Below are 24945 nucleotides of genomic sequence, written 5' to 3' on the forward strand. Positions count from 1 at the left end.
GAATAACTAAGGAAACCCAAATCTTTATATGCAAGCAAACAAGTCATCTATAGTATCAGATCACCAATTACATTTTAACTGGCCCATATTTAGAAATTTAAGAGACAACGAAGTGTAGCAGTAATAAAGGTATTCCACAAAGATAAGGGAGACCCCAGTTCAAGTCCATCCTTAGTCACGGACATTCACTGGTTGATTTAGGGCTAGTCACACTCATCCCAATTTGCTTCACAGGGTTGTTGTTGTGGAGAACATTTGAGGAGGAAATGCTATATGTATAGTGTATGAACTCCTGTACAAGGGCTAGCATATAAATGTAAAAACAAAAAAATTAAGTTTCCTTGGCATTGGAGCTACAGAGTTGCAAAGACACCTGCAACATATAAAAAGGTCATGATCCCAGAGAACAAATGAAAATCTGTGTCTTATAGGGATCTAGCAATCCACAGCAGAAAGCAGAGATCGCCACATTAAAAAAATATATGCTCCACTGGAAAATCAAGGAAAGGAATCTTCCTAGTTACCACTTGTAGTTTTAGGACCTGCATATTTCCAAGTTTCTTACAATACAATACAATAGCAGAGTTGGAAGGGACTTTGGAGGTATTCTAGTCCAACCCCCTGCCTAGGCAGGAAACCCTATACAGATGGCTATCCAACATCTTCTTAAAGACTTCCAGTGTTGGGGCATTCACAACTTCTGGAGGCAAGCCGTTCCAATGATTTAATTGTTCTAACTGTCAGGAAATTTCTCCTCAGTTCTAAGTTGCTTCTCTCCTTTCAATCCACATCATCCCCAGAAATCCAGTCTGGCTGTTACACATCAGTACCCAACCCCAGAGCACTTTTGTCATCGTGTTTTGAAATCAAATATACCACCTACATGGCAAATAAAGGCTTAACAAAACCATCCAAAGAGCTTCATACTTCTGCTCCGAAGCATTCGGCCTTCAACTCTGTGCTACTGGGTGAACAAGACACTGCAGGGAAGAGAAGGAGGGGTTATACCCACCCTTCCCCCACCAGTTTCAGTTCAAAGCACAGAGAGCAGGGAGGCATCTGCTGAAGCCATCATGCTCATCCAGCCGAAAGCTGGGAAACAAAGAATATGATCAGAGCAGGCAGCCCCTTAGTGAACTTCCACAATCCTCTCAGCTATGCTGGATGAGTCTTCCCAAGAAGAGTCTGCTTTATTCTTTGCATGCACGGATGAACCAATCATCAACGATTCCCTACATGCATGCTACCCTGGAGCACTGCACAGATTTCATGGCTCTTCAGTACTTTTACCACCGTCTTCAACTGGCCAGCACATAGACTGGGAGAAGAGTACTAATAGCACAGCTTTTCCCATTACCGCCAATCCCTATGGGACCAATTGTGCCTGTGCCAAAATGTCTTAGCAGCTTATTTGGAAAATGAAGCAGGGATTCACAAACATATTCCAAAAAGAAAGAAGTTGGCCATAGCAGCAGAACTTCACCAAGTAATTCTAAGCTTCAGGCAGGTCTTCAAACAGCATTAAACTCTCACATAAAAACAATCGACCAACCAATTGTATGAGATACAATGCCTGCTTACTGAGATGTTTCCAATCCAAGGGCTCCTTGCATTAACAACTGAAAGGGATGAACAGATACTGCATTTTCTTGGAAAAGACTTTTTTTTTTTTTTACCATCACCCCCAAAGTGGTGGGAAAATTTCCATCATATGGAGCAAGGCCACCTTGTGATAAAGGGAGCCTTGCACAGTAAAATCCATTGTCTAGAAGCTGTTTGTTCTCACTCCTAATTATTTCTCTGAGGGTACAGAAGGGCCCCTTGTTACTTCTCATCTACTGAGCAGGGAACAACAGACTATCACAATGTGTGTTTCTAGACAAGATGAAGATATTTCTGCTCACTTATGTTGTTTACAAGATACAAGCCATTATCTGTCAGTGTAACTTATTTAAGTTGTCACATAGATAAAATGTGGAGGTGAACCCATGTGCATATCATGAGGTTGTTTTTTTTTAATGGAAAGATAAGATATCCCACATTCTGACAAATACCTTTCTGCCAAGCTAAACATATAAAGACTGAGACAATCAATGCTGCACACAAATGTTCCAAAATAAATAATATAAATACATTAAATAACCCCAATTGCCTTCAGCCACAGCCTTTACTAAAGGTTTCCATTCCAGCCTTTTTAAAGGACTCCCAGTTCAGTTCATTAGAATCGCTGACTTCACTTCAGACTGTCTAACCCCAGTATCACTTTTGCACAGAAAACTTTCTCATTAACCTCTCCCGTGTGTGTTTATCTTTTGCCAAAAGCAGCATGCACCATTTATCCATCCTGCATTTCTCGTTCTCAAGTATTTTGCACAATCACATACTGTAGTCCAGGGGTCTCCAACCTTGGCAACTTTAAGCCTGGAGGACTTCAACTCCCAGAATTCCTCAGCCAGCTTTGCTTTGCTGGCTGAGCTTTGCTGGCTGGGGAATTCTGGGAGTTGAAGTCTGCCAGGTTTAAAGTTGCCAAGGTTGGAGATCCCTGGTGTATTCTAACAAATCTGCTTGGGGAGTTTATTCTACAGAATCCTGGTATCAAGAGACCCCCGGACGAGTCACTCTGGCTATTAATACCACTCCAAAGGCCCTGCAAGCCCTCCCAATGCTCTTTCAGGTACCCAAAAGAGCCAGAGACTGGCTCTGACTGGCATCTAGCCCATTTCAGCCCACCTTAGTTCACAAAAGCCGAGGGCAGGGGACTGGAAAGATGCTAGGAGAATTTCCTGCCACAGCCTGTTGGCAATCATTAATTGTTGCTGCTGATACACATTCTGAGCAACAACGAGGTGGGGGTTAGCGTGGGCCATGTTTCCCTAAGTGAAGTTAAGGAGAGAGGCGGAGTAGGCCCCTTTCGAGAGGCTGTTTGGCAAAACGTTGCTGGAGACCAGCAGAGGGGAGCGCGGCACCTTCTCCCACACCACAAGCCAGATGGGAAAGCACTTCCTCCGCCTTTTTACGGCAAGGTAGTAGAGGAAGCCGAAGGCAAAGCACCCGAAGACAAAGCTAAGTATCCCTCTTTCTTTTTTTCCACCGGGAAGCCTGGTCTTCGATGGCGACGGGAGTTTCAGACCCGAGCAACCTTCGCACTCGTCACCCCGGGGCCAGAAGAGAGCAAAAAACACGCAGAAATCTCAGCGGGGCAAGGCAGTGAACTGGACGAACCGGGATGGGAGACGAACCGGGGGATGCAAAACCGACTCGGAACAGCTACCCAAGAGAGGCTGCAAACGCAAGAAGCGCCCCAACAAGTCTCCAAACGCACCCTGGGCAAGTCTTGGCACCCGGATCGCCCCAACTATTTAAAAGGGGGGAAGGGGAGAAAGTCGGCGCGGGCTCTGCTTCTACTGAGCCTAAAACACACTTCCCCCTCCGCTTCCATAAAGCGGATCGCCCCCTGACCGACCCCTTCCTTTCCCCCTACTGCCCCCCCGTCCCGCCCCCGGGGTCCCAGCCCCACACCTCGCGGGGCCGCCTCCATGGTGCCGCTCCGCCGCTCCGAACACAGTTCCAGCCGGATCAGTCCCGCGGCTTCTCGACAAGTTTGAAGAGGCTCCTCCCCTCGTCCGCCCGGGACTCCTGGTGCCTGGATTTCCCCTCCCCTGCGCTGGTCCGGCCCCGCTTTCCTTCGCCTCCTCTTCCTCTTCCTTCCCCTCCCCTCCCCCCCCCCCCCCCCCGCAAGCAGGCATCCAAATCTTACGGCGCAGCAAGCCAAGCGCAAGATCGGGCGCGCTTTGTATCCAGACCTCATGAACGGGCGGCCTACTGAAAATGTACTATCTTGGGATCTCCCCTTGAGATTTAATAATATCCAGCATCCTGGCAGATAATATATATAGGCCCTGCACCGAAGCCCTCCATCACTATTCCCTCTAATTTCACCAGCTCTTGCTTTGATACCGATTATCTGATTAAGTCCAACAGGTTCCTGGTGTCATGCTAAGATCTGCCACCGCTATATCTTTGTCACTATTTTTTAATATTTCTGTCTGGCAAGAATATCCATGCCCAAGTCAGAATACACCTTCAGCAAGCCTTGGCAAAGGCAGCTTCGAGTTTGTGTTCAGAGAAATATGCATCCACACCCTCTCTTCTGTGCAATTACTAATCAATTTAAGGGATCATCATCATCATCACCACTACCATAGCAACAAGTTTGAGAGTTACAATAGATCCAGATAAAAAAATTGGGCATAGTTCTGAAAGTATTGAAATAGTTTTAATTATAGAACTTCTGTTAAATTCTCCCTCACAGTCTGCTCTTCTCTGACTAACATTAAAGAATAATTCTGATGCTTTTGGGACCTGTTCGATGGGGATGATGAAGGCTATTCTCTGCATTTTTGATATAAGGTATAAATGAGTGTTATATTCTGGTGTATTTCATGGATTACAACCCCCCTCACTTCCTATTGTACAACACAATAAACAGGTTTGGGCTGATAATGCCACACAAAAGATTCACATTCTTTATTCTGTGTGATTTTTCTCATGAAAGAAGGATAAGCGACACTCTCAAATATTACTTTGCTAATTAGGGTCCCTTGCATAAAATTTATTCTTGAACTTAGTCCAGATCTATTATTCTTTATTAGATGTATCACCCTTATAACCAACTGGAACTTTATCTGCCTTCCCACATATCACCAATTTTAAAAAGTTTAATTGACATGCAATAAAACAAAGTAAAAAATAATTCTATTTTCTTTGATCTTTTTATGGCTTAATTTCAGAACACAGACCTGATCACGATGCTGAAAGTGTACACCTAGTAAGAGTTCATTTTATGAATCCAAGCCCTCCACATCATAATTATATTAGGTCTACTTCTCTTGCCATTAAAAAGCAGTTAGAAATCAACACCTTTATCTTACATCTATTTCACACTGTATACTATCTTTTCCAAATCATTTGCAGTAATTTAAAATCAAGTAATTAGTTATGACTTAATTTTTTCATTAAATATATTTATTCTTTTTTTATTGTTGCTGTTTTCCTGCCTTCAAGTCAGAGTTGATTCCTGACAAATGCCTGGACTAATCCCTGCAATTTTCTCTGGAGGATATTTTGAAGTGGTTTGCCATTGCCAAGGCCTTTCTAGGGCCGAGAGACAGTGACTGGCCCAAAGCCATCTAACTGGCTTTGTGTCTTAGGTGTGACTAGAACTCAGGATGTCTTGGTTTGCAAGTTGGTATCTTAATTATAATACCCAACTGCCTTTCTTATTCTGCCTTTCGGTCCAGTGAAGATTCTTACAAAATGATTTACAGGAAGAAAATGCCTATAATATTAACATAATACATAAAGACTGACAAAATGCAATGAACAAGTGACATTGGACAAAATCCAAGAGGGTATTGATTTAATCTGACACCAGAGTTCTGGAAAAATCAGAACATTTTAAACCAGGAGAAATCATTCCATGTTGTTAAAAGCAGAGGAAATGCACTACCCCCAGAAAAAAAACACATTAATTTCTCTTGCATGCTGAAAAATACTTTAGAGTAAAATTTCATCTGATTATCTTTTTACATATAATAATGGTGGACAACCTTTTGTAGCAGGAAATTGAATTAGTGCTGCTGTGAGCACTACAATGATGAAACTGGAGGGGATTATGCTATTTCCCCTCCCCTCTCCCATTGCGGGGTGGTATGTGTGTGTTTGTGTGTAAAAAGTAAATAAGTACATTTAACCTATTGAAAACTTGGAGGAGCTATTTTACTGCTGCTTTGATAAAAAAGACAGGAAATTGTCTCACTTTTATTCAGCAGTTTTCTGCTGAATTTTAAGCTACAAATAATGAGTTACAGTAACTGTCAGTAAAAAACTTGCAATAAAATATATTGTAAAATGCTAGCTGTCTAGTCTACATTCTGCAAAAAACTGAATTTTGTCACAATCTTTAGTCTAACATGAGAAAGCATATGTTTATAGCTTCCTTCCAGTTTAATGATCTGTAAAGTAAAGCTCCAATATATCTGTGAAACATTCCCCAGGAACAACATCCTACTAATTTCAATTATGTGAAGCAGTTTGTGTTTATAGACATTTACAAAGCATATATTAACATCCTCCATGGGACTACTAAGCATGCCCATTAAACATGCACAGAACACGAGATATAAGCGGAAAGTTGGTTCAATCAACATACAGCTTGCTATCTCTCTCATAGTCTCAGGTCTCCATAAATAAAATGGAAGTGCCAGCATCCGTCTTCACTAGACTTTTACAGGAATTAATGAGTTTTAAGACCCCAAATGGTAAAACATATTTTTAAAAACTTCCTATGTGTGTGCCTTATTTTGGTTCGATAAATGTTTAAAAAGCTCACTGATTTTAAGAAGACCTCAAATTTTCTCCTCTTGCTTCAGTGTTAGAAGAAAAATCATTCATGGGTGTGCATAGTTTATCCTTAAAAATTAAAAATGGAGGGGAGGGAAAAGGAGGAAGAAAGCAGGAGGAGAAAGTTTTCAATATTTTTTATTATCACAAGAAACTCAGAAGAACTTGGGGTTAAAAGAAAACATCTCCAGCTCACTCAGTTCAGGACTCCATCTTACATCTGATCATTCCATTTCATTCCATCTAAGTCATTGCCCTGTCCTGTCCTATCCAGCCACAAGCTCTCCCCAGCTTTTATACCTTTCTCTACCGGAGGCAGTTTGTTCCAGTTGTGCCAGGCTTTTAGCAGGCTGGTTAGGATGACTGCTCATTGCTGTCTGATCTCATGTACACAATTGCAATGACAGCACTTGTTGTCGCAAAACAGAGACCCATATGCAAGAAGCTACTTGCTCTTGTACTGATATTTGCAGGCTATCCTCTCTGCAGATGTGAATGTCCCATTCCTCAAGTTTTGCTGAATCCTTCTGTATGCTGTACATCTCTTTTCCAATTACCTTCACTACAAAGAATCTGCTTTTAAATTCCCTGACAGCTTTTTCCCTTTTAACCACAAGAGGGCAGCATTAAATTGGATATTTTCATAGGTATGTGTGTTTGATTTTATACACACTGCCTAGTCAAATAATATTCATATGTACATCTCTAATATTTTAGAAATGACAAAAGATGGCAGGAATCTTGTGGATAAAGCATTTTTCCCATTGGGGCATACATACAAGGAGAAATAGAACTCTGAATGTACAGTATAAATGTTTTAAGTGCAACACAGACAAGATTGGCTAATCTCAAAAAATAAGCAGGATTGGATCTGGTTAATACTTATGTGGGAAACTAAAAGGAAAAAAAACTGGGGCTATAACCTAGACTGAGTAGTTAAAAACCAACCTGGAAAAAGGCAATGAAAAAACACTCACACTGTTGCTAAGAAAACAGATCCAGATATTCTTTGGACATCAAGTTCAACACGAAGTTATTATTAAGCCCTTGATGGTATGAGCTGAATACATAATTTTTAGTCAATGTTTACTGATGATACATTTTTATTTAACCTTCCCCAATTTAAACAACTGCACAAATTAGTTTTTCCTTGTTTATGATCTACATCCTTGTCACATGACTTAGCCCGGTTCACATGAATGAAAATGGTTCCTTCTGTCCTTTCTGATATCTATTTAAATGTCTGGCAACTGTCAACACTTCCTTTATTCCATTCCCTTGAGCTAAAATAACCATTTCCTCTTTCTGTATGTGATTGATCCTCCATATCTTTTGTCGTCTTGGAACTTGTTTCTAAACCCTTTATAGTTTTTCAATATATTTTTTTCATTGCAAGAAGTTGAAGCATTTATGAGTTTGGAATTCTTTGGTACCAAACTAAGATGTAGTAGTTCCTTGTTGACTGTACATAAAGAACTGTATCCAACATGGTTTTAATTAATTTGCAAAACTCTGACTCCCACGCTTCCCCAACTTTACGACCTTTGGATGTGCTGTATTACAGTTGCCATAATTTCCTGGCAGCAACACTGACTAGGCTGATTAGAATTCAGAGAGTTGCCACCCAAAGCATTTGCCAGGGGGAGCATCATTCTGATATGGTTGCTTTAGGCGTTACCTCTGTTCATCCACTACAGGCAGGTGAGAAGAGTCCACTGGCCTTCAATGATGTGAAAAGGGGAGCCTCCTGCAAAAATAAATAAATAAAAGAGAAAGAGTAAAACACAGTTAAAATATTCTTTAGAAGTTTTAACGTTCTGGTTTTGCATACAATACACAGTTTGTGATAGAAGGTTACAGTATATTATAATACTATTTTCTAAAACAGTAGAACAAGCAGATGTCAAGAGATTTATCAACAGCAAAATATTTAAGAAGTGTTTTTTCAAATAATTTTGCCACTTTGCTGACTTCCAAAAATGTTGGATTATAGCTTCCAACATTCCCAATCCAAGTAGTAATTACATGTGACAATTTTTAATTGTTCCGAGCTTACTAAAAATCAACTTCATCAAATGGAAATGATGGTAAAAAAGGGAGGAACAAAACCTCTTTAATTCTGTTTTTGTCTTGGTTTCATCACCTACTTTTTGGAATGCAGCTCTATCCCTTACCGACTTGTCATTTGAAGGCATTATTAATTTTTGTGCCTCTGTGGTAAAATATAAAAAAAACCCAAATGATTTCATGAAAACAATATACCTGGTTCAAATCAGAATTCCCTCTTTACTCATCAATATTTGCTGAAAGCATGAGGAAAAGGCAGGTCTTTTACAGCGCTCTAAGTTGCTTGATTGCAAGAATGAAAAGACACTGAAAGAATTTTAATTCAATTGGCATGAACTGGGACTGAGTTTGCATCCTGTGACATTGTATTAATCTCTGCCTCCTCTTAGAAAGCAGGCATGTGTCCCTCTCTCTCTTGCTTAAACCTGGAATCTGGGAATGAAGCAAGGAAACAAATCAGGCAGGGTTTTTTTCTAGATGTAATAATTCACGGTGCTGGTGATTAATGTTAAAGGCCTGCATGGCATAAGATCAGGTTAGTTGAGTGAAAACCTTTCCGCAAGAACATCTGCCTGTCCCACACTTTCTCACAGGGAGGCCATGCTCCAGGTTTCTTCTTTTAAATCTTGTCACCTTTTGGGACTTAGGATGCCTGTCTTCTTTGTGGTTCTCCCTGCTCTCTGGAATTATCTTTCCCCACCCCCATATACAACAGGCCAGAATTCTTCTCACCTCTAGGAAAGCTCTGAAGACTTAGTAACTTTGTTTATAATGGACTGTGAAAATAACCTTGAGAAACAGAAGGACAGGCTCCTCTTGTTCCTCAAGATGATTCTCACAGGCATCGGAGTCAGTTATGTGGGAGTCCCCCTTGTGATTATTCTACTGTGTGCTTGGTCGCCATTTTACATTTTGTATATTATATATAGTTTATTTGTTGTTAGATGACTTGGGGTTTTGTTTCTGTTTTTTCTTTTGGATTTATTGCGTGTTAACCATCCCAAGTCATATTCTCTGACTTGGAAAGCATTATAAACCATGAAATGAAATAAATACTGAGGAAGTTTAGCTTGATACCACAATAGTTGCAAGTGAATGCTGAAACGCATGGGCAGGCAATGAAAGGACTCTGAGTTAATGGGGGATTCACGTTTGCTAGAGCTGCCTAAGCGGAGACTGAAAGTCACTGGAAGATCAACAACTCTTAGCGTTTTCAATGTTTCTGAGTCCCCTGGAGCTGTTGCCCATCATCTGCTCAAGAAAGATACAGAAAGGTAAGATATGTCCACACCTCAGCCTTTTGATGGCTAATGGCTGTAATAAAGTTGAAATCAAAACCTGTAGCTCCTCTAAGAAAGAAAGCCTGCCTGCCCATCCTGCTTCAGACTTTGCCATTTCCGTCAACTTTTGATGTTTGCTATTTATAAATAAGCCCAGCCCACCAACCCCTTCTGTGTCTGGAGCAGCAATGTGATTGGCCCAGCAGGGTGCCTGGAAATTCACTGAACAATCTTGCTCCATGATAGACATTTTTGGGTGGGTGACGGAATGGGGGGGGGGGGAGAAAGTAAGTGAGAAACAAGGGCGAGGCCATTCTTGAAAAGCAGAAACACCCTTTCAATGAATGTAAGTGGAATTCAAGAGGCAAGTGTCTCCAAATTGTGCTTGATATCTCACATACCTAGGAGGCAAAATGAATTGACAAGTTTCAGCCGGGTCAATTTCATTGGGCTGGTAAGAGCATCAAATATAAAATACTTTATACTCTAAAAAAGTCATTGGAATTATGAAGACTCCCCAAACACTTTAGCATTTATTAATTCAGATTTTTCAATTCTATTAGGAAAAAATACCATCTCTTCCTCTTCTTATTTCATTTCGGTATGTACAATTTTGTTTACATATTTTTGGTAGTAAACGATAGAATAATCTGAAAGGCTAAACCTTGTCTTTCAGCTTATGTGGGTGTCTGTGTGAGGACCAGTTTTATTTCCACAACACACATTTTTACCCCTTAAAACAGGAGTTTCCAACTTGGCAACTTTAAGACTTATGGACTTCAACTCCCAGAATTCCTCTACCAGCATAGTATAGCTGGCTGAGGAATTCTCAGAGTTTGAGTCCACAAGTTTTAAAAAGTCTTAAAGTTGCCAAGTTTGCAGATCCCTGCTTTAAAACATTCACGTATCTCAAAAAGCAATCAGATCTGAACATTTTGGCCCAGCCACTTTGGGGGCTCTGAGCTCTGAGGGAAGCAAACAAGCCGAGGAGCTGCCTGAGCATCTGTCTAACATCTACCCTGCAAGCTATAACATTTTAAAAGATTTTAAAGGAGCAAGTCACAAAAAACCCACTTTTGGACACATACCAAGCAGACAAACTTTTTATTAGCTTGCAGACCAGCGCAACAAAGTGATCTAATAGTTTTGGAGCATTTTGAGTTTTTGAAGTCACCTTTCTTAAATATTTAAAACACCACATTTATTGGAGCTTAGGCCTCATCTAATGCAGGTCTAGACTGATCTTAAATAAAAAATACTTTAGCTGACCACAAAAGAGTTCCTTATTATTTATAAATAATGGATTCTGCTTTCAATCAGCCCTATCACATGCTACGTAATCTGAAATTTCAAATTTCTACAGCCCCAAATTCATGACATCCAAATAACTGCCTGGTTTGCCAAAAGAGGAAATACTTTGAGCTGAAGTACTGCTGTCAGCTCATACGTGTTTCTGCCTATTTCTAACAAACGTTCAACCTCAAGTCCACTTTTGAAAGTCCGCCTTAGAAGAATTTCTCCCCCTCACATTTTAATTAAACTTAAAATATGGCCGCATGCTGTCCTAGTTCCCTAACTCTTGCACCAACATACAAAATTTCGTATTTGTAAATTCAGCCTTTCTCAATCCACAGCTGATAGTGGAAAACATTTTACAACATCTGAGTTGTATTAATATTTTTATTGTTCCAGTTCTAATGAATTACTATATACTTCCACAATACTATTTTTCTCCTTAACATCCCATAATAACCCTCCTTTCATCAAGATGGGGAAACCAAAATGTATCCATACTTTAAGTTGGTATGGTATCTATAACTGGAATTTTTGGTAACTTCCAGGGTCAGCAGTCTCCAAATTTCCAAATTATTTCCTTGCATTCATTTCCCTTTTTTTCTTTCAATTTTTAACTAAATGAGACTGCCCCTCCCCAAAAACAAAAATAAAAGAAGACAGAAAATTCAAAGCTTCAATACCCTAAAAACTGACATAAAATAATGTAACTGGTAGTTTTAAGACAGAGACAGCAGGTCATTTAAGCACTAGTCCCCCAACCCTTCAGTCAGGAACCAAACAAGATAATGTGTCTACTCTCAAATTGGCATGTAGATAAAATACAAAGTATTGATGGCATCTTATGTTTCTGAGAAGAAATATGATACAAATGCATCAATAACCATTATAGATATAACAAATAAATAGTAAAATAATCCAAACATTTTAACTGAACAACTTTCCTCTGGACTTTGTTTCTGAGCAAATTTTAGCAAAGTGAGATCCACAGAAAAGTTGTGACTTTGAACAGGTCACTCATGCACTGATTACTTTGTACTTTGGCTCCATGATGCATTCAATTACAGCCCTTCCTTGAAGGTTATGTAAACCTAAAATAACTCAGAATGGGAGAGGTCAGCTGGTGCTTTCCCGGCCTCTCTGTCTAGCAAAATAGTCTAAATCATTTCATAAAGCTATTTATATATAGCCAATGGCCAATGGTCAAGATAGTTTATAATAGACATAATGTACATGCAGACCATCCTCAAATAGACAGTCAAAACCAAATAAAGTGAGTCTTATCCGAAGACAAATCCTACCCACTATCTACCCAATGCCTGACAGAACAGGATAGTCTTCACAGCCATTAAGAAAGAACGTTGGTCTTACCTGAATGTGTCTTTTAAGAGGAAGGGAGGGAGTGGTCACACGTGGGTATTCTCAAAGCCTGATTGGTCCAAAGACTGAGAGCAAAGACTTAAATACTGGTGCCTTCCAATCCTGGCCCAGTTTCCTCGAAGTCGAACTGTACAACTGAAACAACAAAACACAACAACAACAAACCCCCCGGGACCTCCCAGGACCTCCCCTTGGCCCCAACGGAACAACACTCAGGGCGGGTCGTGACCACTCCCACCCTTCCTCTTAAAAGACACGTTCAGGTAAGACCAACATTCTTTTTCCAGAGGAAAGGAGGGGGTGGTCACACGTGGGACATACCCAAGCTATAGTCCCAGGGAGGGAAAACAAGAACCACTAAGGCCCAAGGGAAGCATTAGCCGCCACCCTCTGCAAGAACCTCCGACCAAACGACGTGTCCGCAGATGCGAAGGCATCCAGATGATAATGTCAGATGAAAGGCGTCGGAGAAGCCCAAGTGGCCGCACGACAAAGGCTAGAGGCTCTGCGGCTGGGCGCCTGGGCGGAGAGGCACCTGTTGTCCTTGGTGTCAGAACACATCTCCGGGCTCTCCAACGTCCAGGCGGATTGGCTGAGTCGGGTGACTCAAACGGGGCCCTCGTGGCCCACGCTGCCGTGGTCACAGCACTCCTAGTAGAATGGGCCGTGATGCCCGACGGGGCCGGACGACAAGCCACCCCGTAGGCCTCCGTAATGGCCTGATGCAGCCACCAGTCAATGGTGGCCGAGGACACCCTAGAACCCAGCGTCCCCGGCTGGAACGAAACTAACAAGGCTTCCGACCTACGGATCCCTTTGGTCCACCGGAGGTAAATCCACAGAGCATGGCGCACGTCCAACCGATGCCATAGCCTTTCCCTATCATTGGACGGGTCTGGGCAAAAGTCGGGTAGGATGATCTCCTGAGCCCTATGGAAGGGAGAGTTGACCTTCGGGATGAAGGTAGGATCTAGGCAAAGCACCACCCTGTCCTGGTGAAAATGGCAAAGGTCGTCCCTGGATGACAGAGTGCCCAGTTCCAAAATACGCCGGGCGGAAGTAACCGCCACCAGGAAAGCCACCTTCAGCGACAAGAACCACAGATGAACAGACCGGAGAGGTTCGAACCGGGCTCCCGTCAAAGCCCTGAGAACCAGGTGAAGATCCCACGTGGGGAACCTGTAGACGGGGGGGAGGCCTGAGATTAGCCGCCCCCTTCAGAAAACGTTTGATCAGGGGTACATGGGAGAGGGAAGAGGACCCCACCCCATCCCAGGACCAAAGACAAAGCTGCCACCTGGCGGCGCAACGTATTCTGTGAAAGCCCGCCGTCAAGACCCTTCTGGAGGAAGTCCAAGACGTTAGGAATAGTGGCCGTGCCCTCCGCAGACCTGGACTGGAAACGGGTGAAAAACCAAGGAAGTTGGGAGTTCACAGGTGAGGCGAACAGATCCACCAGAGGAGTCCCGAACCTCTGACAGATCCTCCGAAACAACGACAGGTGAAGCTGCCACTCGCCACTGTCCAGAGTCACCCGACTCAGCCAATCCGCCTGGACATTGGAGAGCCCGGAGATGTGTTCTGACACCAAGGACAACAGGTGCCTCTCCGCCCAGCCGCAGAGCCTCTAGCCAGAGAGCCCGCGAGTGGGTCCTCCCTTGACGATTGATGTGGGCCTTAGTGGCCACATTGTCCATCAGGAGGAGCACATGACGCCCCTCCACCGAGGACTGAAAGTGACGCAGAGCCAGGCGAGCTGCCTTCAGCTCCAGCCAATTTATATTGTGGCGGAGATCGGAGGCCATCCACCTGCCCTGCGCCATCCGAGAACCCACCAGGACCCCCCACCTGAACAGACTCGCGTCTGTGGTGATGGCCACCCTGCCGGCTCCTAGAAGCAGCAACCTCGCTGAATGGCCGGGGAAAGCTACCACACCAGAGAGACCCGGACCCCCGCCGGGAGACGGAGAGTCCGAAGAGAATTGCTCAACCGCCCCCTCTGAAAGGGGATGAGCTGCCACTGGAGAGGCCGAAGGTGAAGCCTGGCCCATGGGACAATCCCGATGCAAGAGACCATCTTGCCCAATAACTGTGACAGGGAGAGGATCGAAGCTAACCGCCTTCCGCGAACGCTTTCTGCCAGTTGCTGGAGGCTGCTCTGACATTCCTGGGACAGATGCACCACCCCCGAAACAGAGTCTATGACCGTCCCCAGGTATAGAATGCACGTGGAGGGGGAAAGGTGGCTTTTGGCAAAGTTCAACGAAAAGCCCAGGCTCTGAAGGCTCCAAATGGTGAGCCGAAGGTCCGAGATGGCCTGAGGAAGAGATCCCGCCTGAACCAAGACATCGTCCAAATAACATTGGAGCCGCACTGGGATGGAACGCAGATGAGCTGCCAGGGCCGCCAGGACCTTCGTGAAAGTCCGGGGAGCCGAGGCCAGCCCAAAAGGAAGAGCCCTGTACTGGTAGTGGCGGGTCCCATGCGAGAACCTCAGGAACCTGCGGTGAGCAGGCAGAATAAGTATGTGAAGATAGGCCTCCGTGAGGTCCATGGAGGTCAGGAAGTCCCCTTTCCTTATGCCCTGAAGGATAGATTTGAGGGAGGACATTTTGAAACACCTGTACACTAGGAAACGGTTGAGGTCTAGAATTGCCCTCCAGCCCCCCGTGCTCTTTGGAACCACGAACAGGTTGGAGTAGTGGCCCAGGCCCCGTTCCTCTAGAGGAACTGCTTCCACTGCCCGAATGTTGAGAAGGTGGGCGATCGCCTGATCCATCAGGCGGCGGCGCTCCAGGCTCCGAGACGGAGGGAACGACCTGAAGAGGTTCGGAGGAGTGGAGAGAAATTCTAACTTGAGACCGTGACGAACCGTGGCTCGGACCCAAGAGTCCGATGTGATCTCGTCCCATTGATCCGCATAGAGGATCGAGTCACTTCCCTGCGGTAAGGACGGCCGCCTCTTCCATGAAAAGGCTGCCTGGACTGGTTCTGGAAACGATTCCTGTCCTGAAAGGACAACCTGGAAAACTGCCTATCAGAGCAGAAAGAAGAAAAATGCTGGTTATAGTCGTAATCCGCAGCCCTATACCTTTGCCTACAGTAAGGGTGAGACTTAGTCTGGGGCTTCTTAGTGTTAGAAGGAAGAACCTTCTTCTTGTCCTTATCCTTTACTAGAATGGGGACGAGGGCCTCCCCGAAAAGATTGGGTCCCTTGAAAGGGGCGGCTGCCAAGTCCCACTTAGCCTTGTTATCCATCTGTCAGTGACGCAGCCAAATGAGCCTGCGAGAGGTGACAGAAGTGGCCAAGGCACTGGACGCAAACTTGACCATGTCCAGGGTCACATCAGGGGAGAACTGGCAGGCGCCATGATCTTGAAGAGATCCTGGTGGAGCTGCTCGTCCTGGATGGGAATGCGCTCCTGGAGCTTCTTAAGCCACATGACAGTGGTGCGATTAAAGTAGGAGGCCGAGGCCGCAGACTTGACAGCCCATGCCGTGACATTAAAATTATTCCACAAGGTAAGCTCCGCGCGCTTATCCTCCGGCTTCAATTTATCCGCCGCATTGCCTGAAACTACCAGAGAGGAGGAAACCAGGGCGGCCACCGGGATGTCAATGGCCAGCAGCTGAATGGCCTGAGCAAAGGTTTGCTCCACGTTATAGTGCCGGCGGTCATTACTCCCAGGAGCCGAGAAATTGGAGGGGTGAGCCCACTGGTTGGTCAAGACCTCCAGAAACAGGGGAGGAGCCGGAATCTCCTCCTTGTTTGTGGCCGAAAACATGGCCATGTCTGGATCCCTAGGAGTGGGCACCGAAGGATTTCCCCATCCCTACCTTGGTGGTCTGCCATGCCTTGTCCAATAGGGTTTTGAACATGGCTGGAACAAAGAGGCCCGCAGAAGAGGGCTCATCTGGAAGACCCGCATTCTCATCATCCGAGAAGCCCATGTCCTGGAGGTTCTCCCCCCCCCCCCAAGAACGGAGCTTCGCTAACCATGGAAGGAGAGGAAGCATGACACTCGGCCCTGCCTAGCCCCCCATGCCTGGAAGAAAAAGAGCCCTTGTCCTGCTGGGCAATGCCTCGTGAAATGGCTGCAGAAATAAGCCTTTTAAGACCTTCAGGGAGGTTATCCAAATCCTCTACATCACCAAAAGCAGAGCTAGGCCCCTGAGGAGCCAATATGCGTGAGGGACAAGGCCCCCTAGACGCACCCTCCAAAGGATCCCTCGAAGGGGAAGGAGAGGGGGACCTTCTCCTCCTGGAATAGGAATGAGGCCTATCTGGAGAGACCAAGGGAGAAGAAGGGCTAAATCCCCTAGGAGAAGAGCATGCTGAAAGAGGCCTCAAAGGAGACCTGGCTCTATCCCGGGATAAGGACCTGGCCTGATGCTCAGCCCTTGCAAAAGTTTTCTCAATCGCCCTGTGCCTCCTGGCTTCCCCCCTAGTGGAGGACCTAGAAGGGCGTTGAACAGCCAAAGAACCTGGGGGGGGGGACTTCCTGCTCCGCCCCCTGCCCCAGGCCTTCTCCATCCCTGATAAGGCCCACCTCCTGGCCCTGGGGAATCTCAGCCCCTTCGTCCATGACTACTCACGTGTCCGATGCTGGAACGAGGGCTTCAAGACTCTATAGGCCCCACCGGGACCAAGGCCTTCTGTACACTGCGAAAATTGAGGCCTGAGCAGCCGCAGATCAAAGCGCGCTCCTCACGTACGTGGCGGCAACCAAAATGGCCACCGGACACTTCCGTACAAGCCCAGCAGCCAAATCAAGCCTCCAGCGGCTCAGCCAGGCTCTCAGGCACCCGCGCCGCTTCCAGAGAGATCAGGGGAGGCCCCGCGGCACTCAGGCTCGCACCCCCTCCCCCAGAGGCCACTCGCAGCCAGGGATCAATGCAGAGAAGCGCGGAAGCCGATCCAATGTTCGCCGGCTCCGCAAACGGCTTGCAGACGCTTCATGGTGCCGCTGCTGCTTTCTGAGTCTTTTACAGCAAACGCAGCTACCGTTGCATTCGCTGATAAAGGAGCTGGCACCCCCGCACCCCCGGGGATAGGGCTGAGGCTCCAGGCCTGCAGGGGAGAGGCAGAATGCCCCACCAAGGCCTCTCCAACTGCCCAAGGCAGAGAACTGTCCCTTGGGGCCGCAGCTGCACAATTTAGAATTTAGAAAGACTTTTAAAGTTCCCAATAAAGCCAAATAGAAAGCCAAATCGCAATAAAAACAAAGCCTACCTATGGAATATTCTCAAACAGTACTTGGACCAAGAAAGACTGAGAGAAAACTGGGCCAGGGTTGGAAGGCACCAGTATTTAAGTCTTTGCTCTCAGTCTTTGGACCAATCAGGCTTTGAGAATACCCACATGTGACCACTCCCTCCCTTCCTCTGGAAAAGGATGGGGGGTTTACAAGCCTTAGGCATGCTGCTGTTCACCCATTCACTTCATGTGGGGTATGCTTGAACATCCCCTCTTGGGAAGATTGGAAAAGGTCAAACCGAATGAGGAGAGATAGACTTGAAAGAACCCATGAGCTGAGCTGAGCAATGTGGCCCTTTAAAGGTCAACAGCAGCACTTTTAATCATGCTTAGAAACTAACTGGCAATCAATGCAGCAAATGGACCACTGATGCTCTACAAGTAGTCCCCACTGAACAACGAGGATCAGGACCAGCAACTTCATTGCTAAGCGACAAGGGCCTTCATCTGCAGCTCCAACAGAAGGCAGGGAGAAAAAACAAGTTATAGACCTGCTCATTCATTTAAGAGAAAAGTTACCATAACCAAAGCCAAATTCAGTATTAACTACCGGTACATAAATTACCAAGAAGCAACATCTCTGTCTTGCTAGATTTTAATCATAATTAATCTATAATTATGGATTTCTATAAAGGCATTATTATGTTTGCAGTGTTATTTTTAATGTATTGATTAGAAAAGATAATAAAAATAAAACTACAAACATAATCTCCAACACAGAATTTGTCTTTTATACAGCAGCCATGTGCTTATTCTTTTATGTAATTAATGTTACCTTTAATGTTGATTTTTATCACATTATCCCAGAACAAACATTAAATTAACCAGCTTTCTAACTTCCTAGAGCGCCTCATGATCCCCTAAAAATATTGATGTTACAATAGCTATATTTTTTTAAAAAAATTGTGCACCGAACTCAGCAGTAATGCCGGCAGCAACCAACCACTGGTTATCAGACAAAAATGTTTTTCTAAGAATATCATTTGAGGGATATTTTGGATTGTTCTTTTGCTGAAGTAACCAACCCATTTTCAGTTTGAACTTCTTTCCTAACTGTGGGATATTAGCCTTGACGACCAAGAAAACTCTGCCAGAACTGCTCCAATAGCTGGTCAGTTCTGATCATTACGAACCAATGGATCACTGCAAATAGTAGTTGAAAAGTTTAGCTGACACTGGAGCAGTTGTCCACAGGTGCATAGTGTAGCAATGTTTATATAATAGTGAAATGCATGGTAGAGGTGTGAAAAATACATATTTTCTCATCACAGCAGTTCTGATCTCATATACAAAAAGAAAATCTTGATTAGTCTGAAACATTTTGGAGCATATGACCTGTAAAACAAAAATTGAACTGTTCAACCACAACTACACAAGATACATTTGGAGAAAACAGGATGAAGCATTTGAAGAAAAGGGTTGCCAACTATTAAGCACGGGGGTGGTTCTATTATGCTCTAAGGTTGTGTGGCAGCCAGTGGCACAGGAAATTTTTTGTGGGTGGAAAAAAGAAAGGGTTCAACTAAACATCAAGATAACATAGAAGCTAATGTCCCAGTCACTAAATAAATGGAAGCTGCAGAGAAGCTATTTAATCAGCAGAGGAAAAAAAGAAAGAAGGAAGGAAGGAAGGAAGGAAGGAAGGAAGGAAGGAAGGAAGGAAGGAAGGAAGGAAGGAAGGAAGGAAGGAAGGACCTACTAAATGACCATTATATGTGTGGTAAAAAGGGGCACCTAGTCATGCCTTGTCATTTTGAGGGCCAGTGACAATAGTTGTGGATGCTTCATCAAAGATGTCAAAGATGCAGTGCATACAAACAGCTATAAGAATATTTCTACAAGTTAGAATAGTTCTGCAAGAAAGAGTAAGGAAAATATTCCAAAATCAAGACTAGAAGGGTATAGGAAATGCTTGAAAGCTGTTACTTCTGCCAAAGGAGGTGTTCAATGTCCATTTCTTAATATCGGCTATGTTTTTTCTTTATTTTGACTCTTAAATAACTGTATTTTGTACACACAATCTTATTCTAGCATATGTACATCCTTAGTTTTGTTTTAGTTTTATTACTGCAGTTATTTTTTTTCCCCACCCCCCACCCCCAAAAATAATAGTTTACAGTATTTTGTATTTTGGCTTTTTATGTTTGCTTTGATCATATTTATTTATTTATTTATTTATTTATTTATTTATTTATTTATTTATTTATTTATTTATTTATTTATTTATTTATTTATTTATTTGACCTATATACCGCTTCATAGGGCTTTCAGCCCTCTCTAAGCGGTTTACAATTTTTTTTAGCAAATTGAGTCAGCAACTTGCCCCCACAGTCCGGGTCCTCATTTCACCCATCTCGGAAGGATGGAAGGCTGAGTCGACCTTGAGCCGGTGAGATTTGAACCGCTGAACTGCAGATCAGAGTCAGCTAAAGTGGCCTGCAGTACTGCACCCTAACCACTGCGCCACCTCGGCTCCTATTACCTGAATCTGCTGCTAATGAGACTGGCTACAAATATGATATGATTAATGTAATGTAATGTAATGTAATGTAATGTAATGTAATGTAATGTAATGTAATGTAATATAATATAATATAATATAATAATATAGCATAACATAACATTACAATACAATACAATACAGTACAATACAATACAGTACAGTACAGTACGGTACAATACAATATTATTTGTAGAGATTTATGCCCTGAAGAGATTGTATCACCTTCTATTCACTTTGAAATTTATTAAGTTTGATCAAGGTGCCTAAACTCTGGCAAAGACCTATACTGTCTATGCAAAAACTGGAATGCTATACAATGTTTCATAGCAATCCTTTTTTATTTAAGGTTTTACCTGGGAAGTTAAAATTTTCACTATTACCATAATGTGCTGTCTTCCTGCTACATTGTCCAGTTTAATTCATTTGTTACTATAGTGACTCTTTATCAGATGTATACATATATTTCCTCCACTGATATTCTCCTTATGATTGTATGAGGTTTTTTAAATTTCCCTCCCAGATTGCTGCTTCTGTGGAATCCACTTTGGATTGAAATCCCCTGAGCAAGTAATCACAGATTCCACTTTATGCAAAGATCATAATGATCAGAACATACAATATTGCAGAAGCTAATATAAAAGATGGTAAGCCTCAAAAAAGGCCTTATTCTTTTTTTTTTTCAAAGCTACTAATGGAAGCTGCCTTAAAAAATAATAAGCAAAGATAAGATCTCTTAGTTTCACATTGTTTCAATTTGCCAAGTAAAAAAAAAAGTCAAGTAAATCTACAACTGCTTTCTTTCCATCTCGTTCTTCGGATATATTGGGACACGGTCAAGAATTCTCAGCTAGCAAAAAATTGAGGAAGGATGATTTACATGATTTTTAGGCAAAGCATCGAAGAGCAAGTTGTACTCATATTTTCCTGTATAATATGGATAGTCCTTGACTTATGACCACACTTGAGCCCAAAATCTCTGGGTTGCTGTAACTTTGAATGGTCACTAAATGAACTGTTGTGAGTCAATGACTACATGTAATCTGAGAATACTTTAGGACAGTGGTTCCCAACCTTTGGTTTGTGGATCCCTGGTGGTCCACGATGTCATCACAGGGGGTACACAAAAGCTTGAAGAAATGTTATGACTGAAACTTTGAATTAAGTCTTGGGGGGGTCTCTGGCCATGGTCCATGGGCACAAAAGGTGAAAAAAAAGGTTGAGAGCCACTGTTTTTTGGGGGAGGGGAGGTGAAAATCATTGCATTTTCAGAATGAAAGAGGAAAAAACAACATATGAAGTTCTTTCCTCTCGACACTTCTCCTTTAAATGTAAAAATTGACTATATTGAATAAAGGTGACATACAGTTTACACAATATCAGCTTCTCTGACTGCATCATGATTTCTATGCCAAATGCTATATGTTATATGCAGGGGTGGGTTCTGGCTTCTGTTACTTCTGGTTTGCTCAGGACGCGCTTCATGCACACTATATGCACATGCGTAGTAGTAAAAAAAAAAAAAAAAGATGGCGGCGCCTACAAATAGAACCGGTTCAGTTACTACCTACTCGGCCAAACTGGTCCAAACCAGTAGGAACCCACCTCTGGTTATATGTAATTATATGAGGTTCCCACTGAGGTTTATGACAGGACAGCATGTTTTTATTTTAGCATTTAAGTAGCGTATAAATATACCCTACTTTTCCTACTTCCCTACTCTACTTTATCCTATTAATATTTTAATAATCCTATTAATAATTTTAATTAATATTAATATATATAAAACTCTGGTTACATTCTATTAAGTTTAATCAGATTTTAACAATGTTCTGTTATTATGATATTATATTGCTTGCCTATTGCCATTTACTCCACAGTCGTATTTGTCAGCAAAATATCCATTTTAAAATTCCAAACCAGCTCAAGACTGACTAGGGTGCTGGTATTTAGCCCCCTCTAATTGTTTTGATACTTGTTTAAGATTTGATATTTCTTTGATGGTAAAGTTGAAATATTTGAGAGAGATGCTTTAAACTCCCTTGTTTTTTTGGGAGTCAACACTGTTCTCAGCCAGGCCTTCCTTCAGGCAGTTAACTTTTCCCATGCTTTAGCCATATGACTGGCACATGATAGATTCCATCCTGTCATATGAAGCATTATATGTTCTGAGTTGGGTGTTCTGCATCCAGAGTTTATTTATATTGTTGAATTCTTTTTGGAGCGAAGGACAGTGCTGAATAAACAAAGGGCTGAAGCAAAGGTAGGAATGGTACCCTGACAAAAACTTGCTAAGGTTCTCCATACCCAAGGTAATACCAATAACAGCCCCTTAATCTATCTTCATAAAGAATTATTTGTGCAGTAGATAGAAGAAAAAGATGATTTTAATACTCAAAAATCATCACACACACACACACCGTCCACAATTTCATTTCTCTCTTGCAATACTTTTCCTATTGCCATTGTGCCAAATACAGGTAGTCCTTGACTTACATCCATTCATTTACTGACCAAAGTTACAACAGCATTGAAAAATGTATGGAAGCCAGAGAGACCCCACACAATCACATAGCCATGACCGTGGCCACCTTCAGGAGATGATTCAAATCTAAACTCTTTTGTTGGGCAGTCTCTGCAAACTGAAGTTTTATGTTGCAGCTCCTGCATTAAATAAACTGCAACAAAGCAAGTGGAACAAAACTAAAGCTACTTTCACAGTACAAAAATATGTGTGTGGGGGGGGGGGGGGGGAGGTTGGAATTGTAGCACAGCAGAGCTTCTGTTGGGACATGCTCAGAGTCCATGGAAGAGCAGGATTGTTTTCATGACAAAAATGCATGATTCTCAACAGGAGCCACAGGCCATTTCTTCCCAGAGCATTGGAGTACTCTTCCTTTCTGTTCTTTTTTCTTTCTTTTTAAATCTTTTTTTTAGTCCTTTTACAACACAACAATGCAGATGATAAAATAGTCAATTGCTTCAACAAGTGTCCTTGATAAATGAATGATGTTCATCCAGCATTTCAAAAGAAACTAAATTGTGTCATATCACAGGCAAGATCAAATTGCATTTACAAAAACTATAGTGAAAAAAATGCTGCACAAGTCAGATAAATAACTAAAGTGGGACAAGAAAAGTGAATGTGGTTATGATGCAATTATATTCTTTTCTAACTTTCCATTCTTTTTAAACAACTGTAAGGTTTGTATTAATTTGCATACCATAATTTTTAATGCATTTTTTTTCTTTTACCAGAAGTAGGTCTTGTAGTGTTTGAGAGTGATTTACAGTAAAGCAGACATGAGAAGACTCAACCATGCTGAATTTTTTGTGTAACTTCCTGGAACAAAGACATCCATAGTGCAAACCAGTTCAAATACTGGTTTGAACTGTGGGCCAATGGGGTGAGGGGTTGGAGAAGCCAATTAGTTATTATTTCCTGTGAGCCACACGATAATGGGAAATCCAAATCTAACCAAAGCAACAATTCTAAACTGTTTTATTTAAGTGAGAAAAAGCAGATCTGTAATTGCTAAACAAGTTGGAGACAAAGCCTTACCAATCTACTGCTGATCATCCAGTCCTGAATAAAAGATTTCAATTTAGGTTTAGCCCGTTCCAACTAAACACAATGCTTCCAGCCTCCTGCACCATGGAGATAAGCAGTCGGTTGCAGACTCTGACTTCAAGTTCAGCATGTCCCAACTCTCTACTGTGGTTTCTTCTTCCCAGGTATCAACACTCCTGTCCCAATTACAAGGAAACACCCCATGCAAAACAGCAGAGAGGATAGGAAGGCTGGGTTCAGCAGGCCTCCCACATGTGCACCAGTTGGGCCTGTTCTGGAGAAAATTCAGCCTGCAAGGAAAGCACGGCTTTCTCTCAGCGCATCGATCTGAAGATCACCGAGTAACTGGTAATATCATTTTGGTGTAGAAATGACGTAGATGCCCTATGTGTCCACAGCTAGCAAACAGCAGCAATATTCCCTGAGGAGAATTTGGAGCAGAAGAAAGATCTGTAGACTTGTTGCTTCCAGGAAGGCGCATTCTTCTGCTTCAAGTTCTGAGCCTGGATTTTATTTTATTTTTAAATAAAACAGAGATGCGGAAACAAGTCCTTTTGGCTGGCAAACATACTGCCAGATGAAGTGGGAGGAGATGGAACATTTCTGCACAAGTCCTAGCCCTTTTGCCAGTCAGTCAGCAAGATTTAGAACGTTAGACCTCAATATCTCTACTAGCAAGTGCTAAACATCAAAGGCAGCTCCTTATGTTACCTGATACTTAGTGTAATATTTTGTTTCCCTCAAAATGGACATTCCCTCAAAGAAGAGATGCCGCCTGACTCCTAAAAGCCTGAGTCAATAAGAAAAGCAACCTTCACTCCCCTAGCAAAATAAAAATGTTGGTATGCACAACATGTAAAGATCAGTTGAGAGGGCCAATACTCTCTCTCTATTGCTTTGCCAAAAAAGGGAGTTTCAAATAGTTATCCCTTAATTGCAATGTTCCTCACTCTCCTGACTCAAAAGAAATTTTAGGCCAACTCCGTGGAATCCATTCTCTGTGTGAAAATGATATTGAAGACCTTAGATATTGCTCTTAGAAATATACACCTGAGCAAATGGGAAACAAGCAGACATATAAATGCCACTAAAATTTGAAACAAAAGCAAACCTGCACTCCAGGACCCTAAAATTTGGCTTCTGCAAATTTATACTGCAGAATAGTAACCAGTCCAGTAACCAGCCCAGTTTCAGA

At 42.9% G+C, this 24945-nt stretch overlaps 1 protein-coding gene across 4 annotated transcripts in view; it reads right to left on the reverse strand.

The window, feature by feature from the left end:
* LZTS2 (leucine zipper tumor suppressor 2) overlaps positions 1–24945 on the reverse strand; it is a 75120-nt gene that overhangs the window by 30379 nt on the left and 19796 nt on the right. For 3 of the 4 annotated variants that reach the window (XR_015698051.1, XM_014060547.2, XM_014060621.2), the window contains one exon: positions 8081–8149. The gene's annotated coding sequence lies outside the window, so the exon portion shown is untranslated. Of the gene's footprint in view, positions 1–3519; positions 3629–8080; positions 8150–24945 lie in introns of those variants that run through there. The other variant, XM_014060771.2, reaches the window with a different exon arrangement.

This window comes from Thamnophis sirtalis, unplaced genomic scaffold, assembly GCF_051295495.1.
Source record: "Thamnophis sirtalis isolate CommonGarterSnake01/CBP01778 unplaced genomic scaffold, rThaSir2_p1.2 scaffold_11, whole genome shotgun sequence".
Taxonomy (NCBI): Eukaryota; Metazoa; Chordata; class Lepidosauria; order Squamata; family Natricidae; genus Thamnophis; species Thamnophis sirtalis.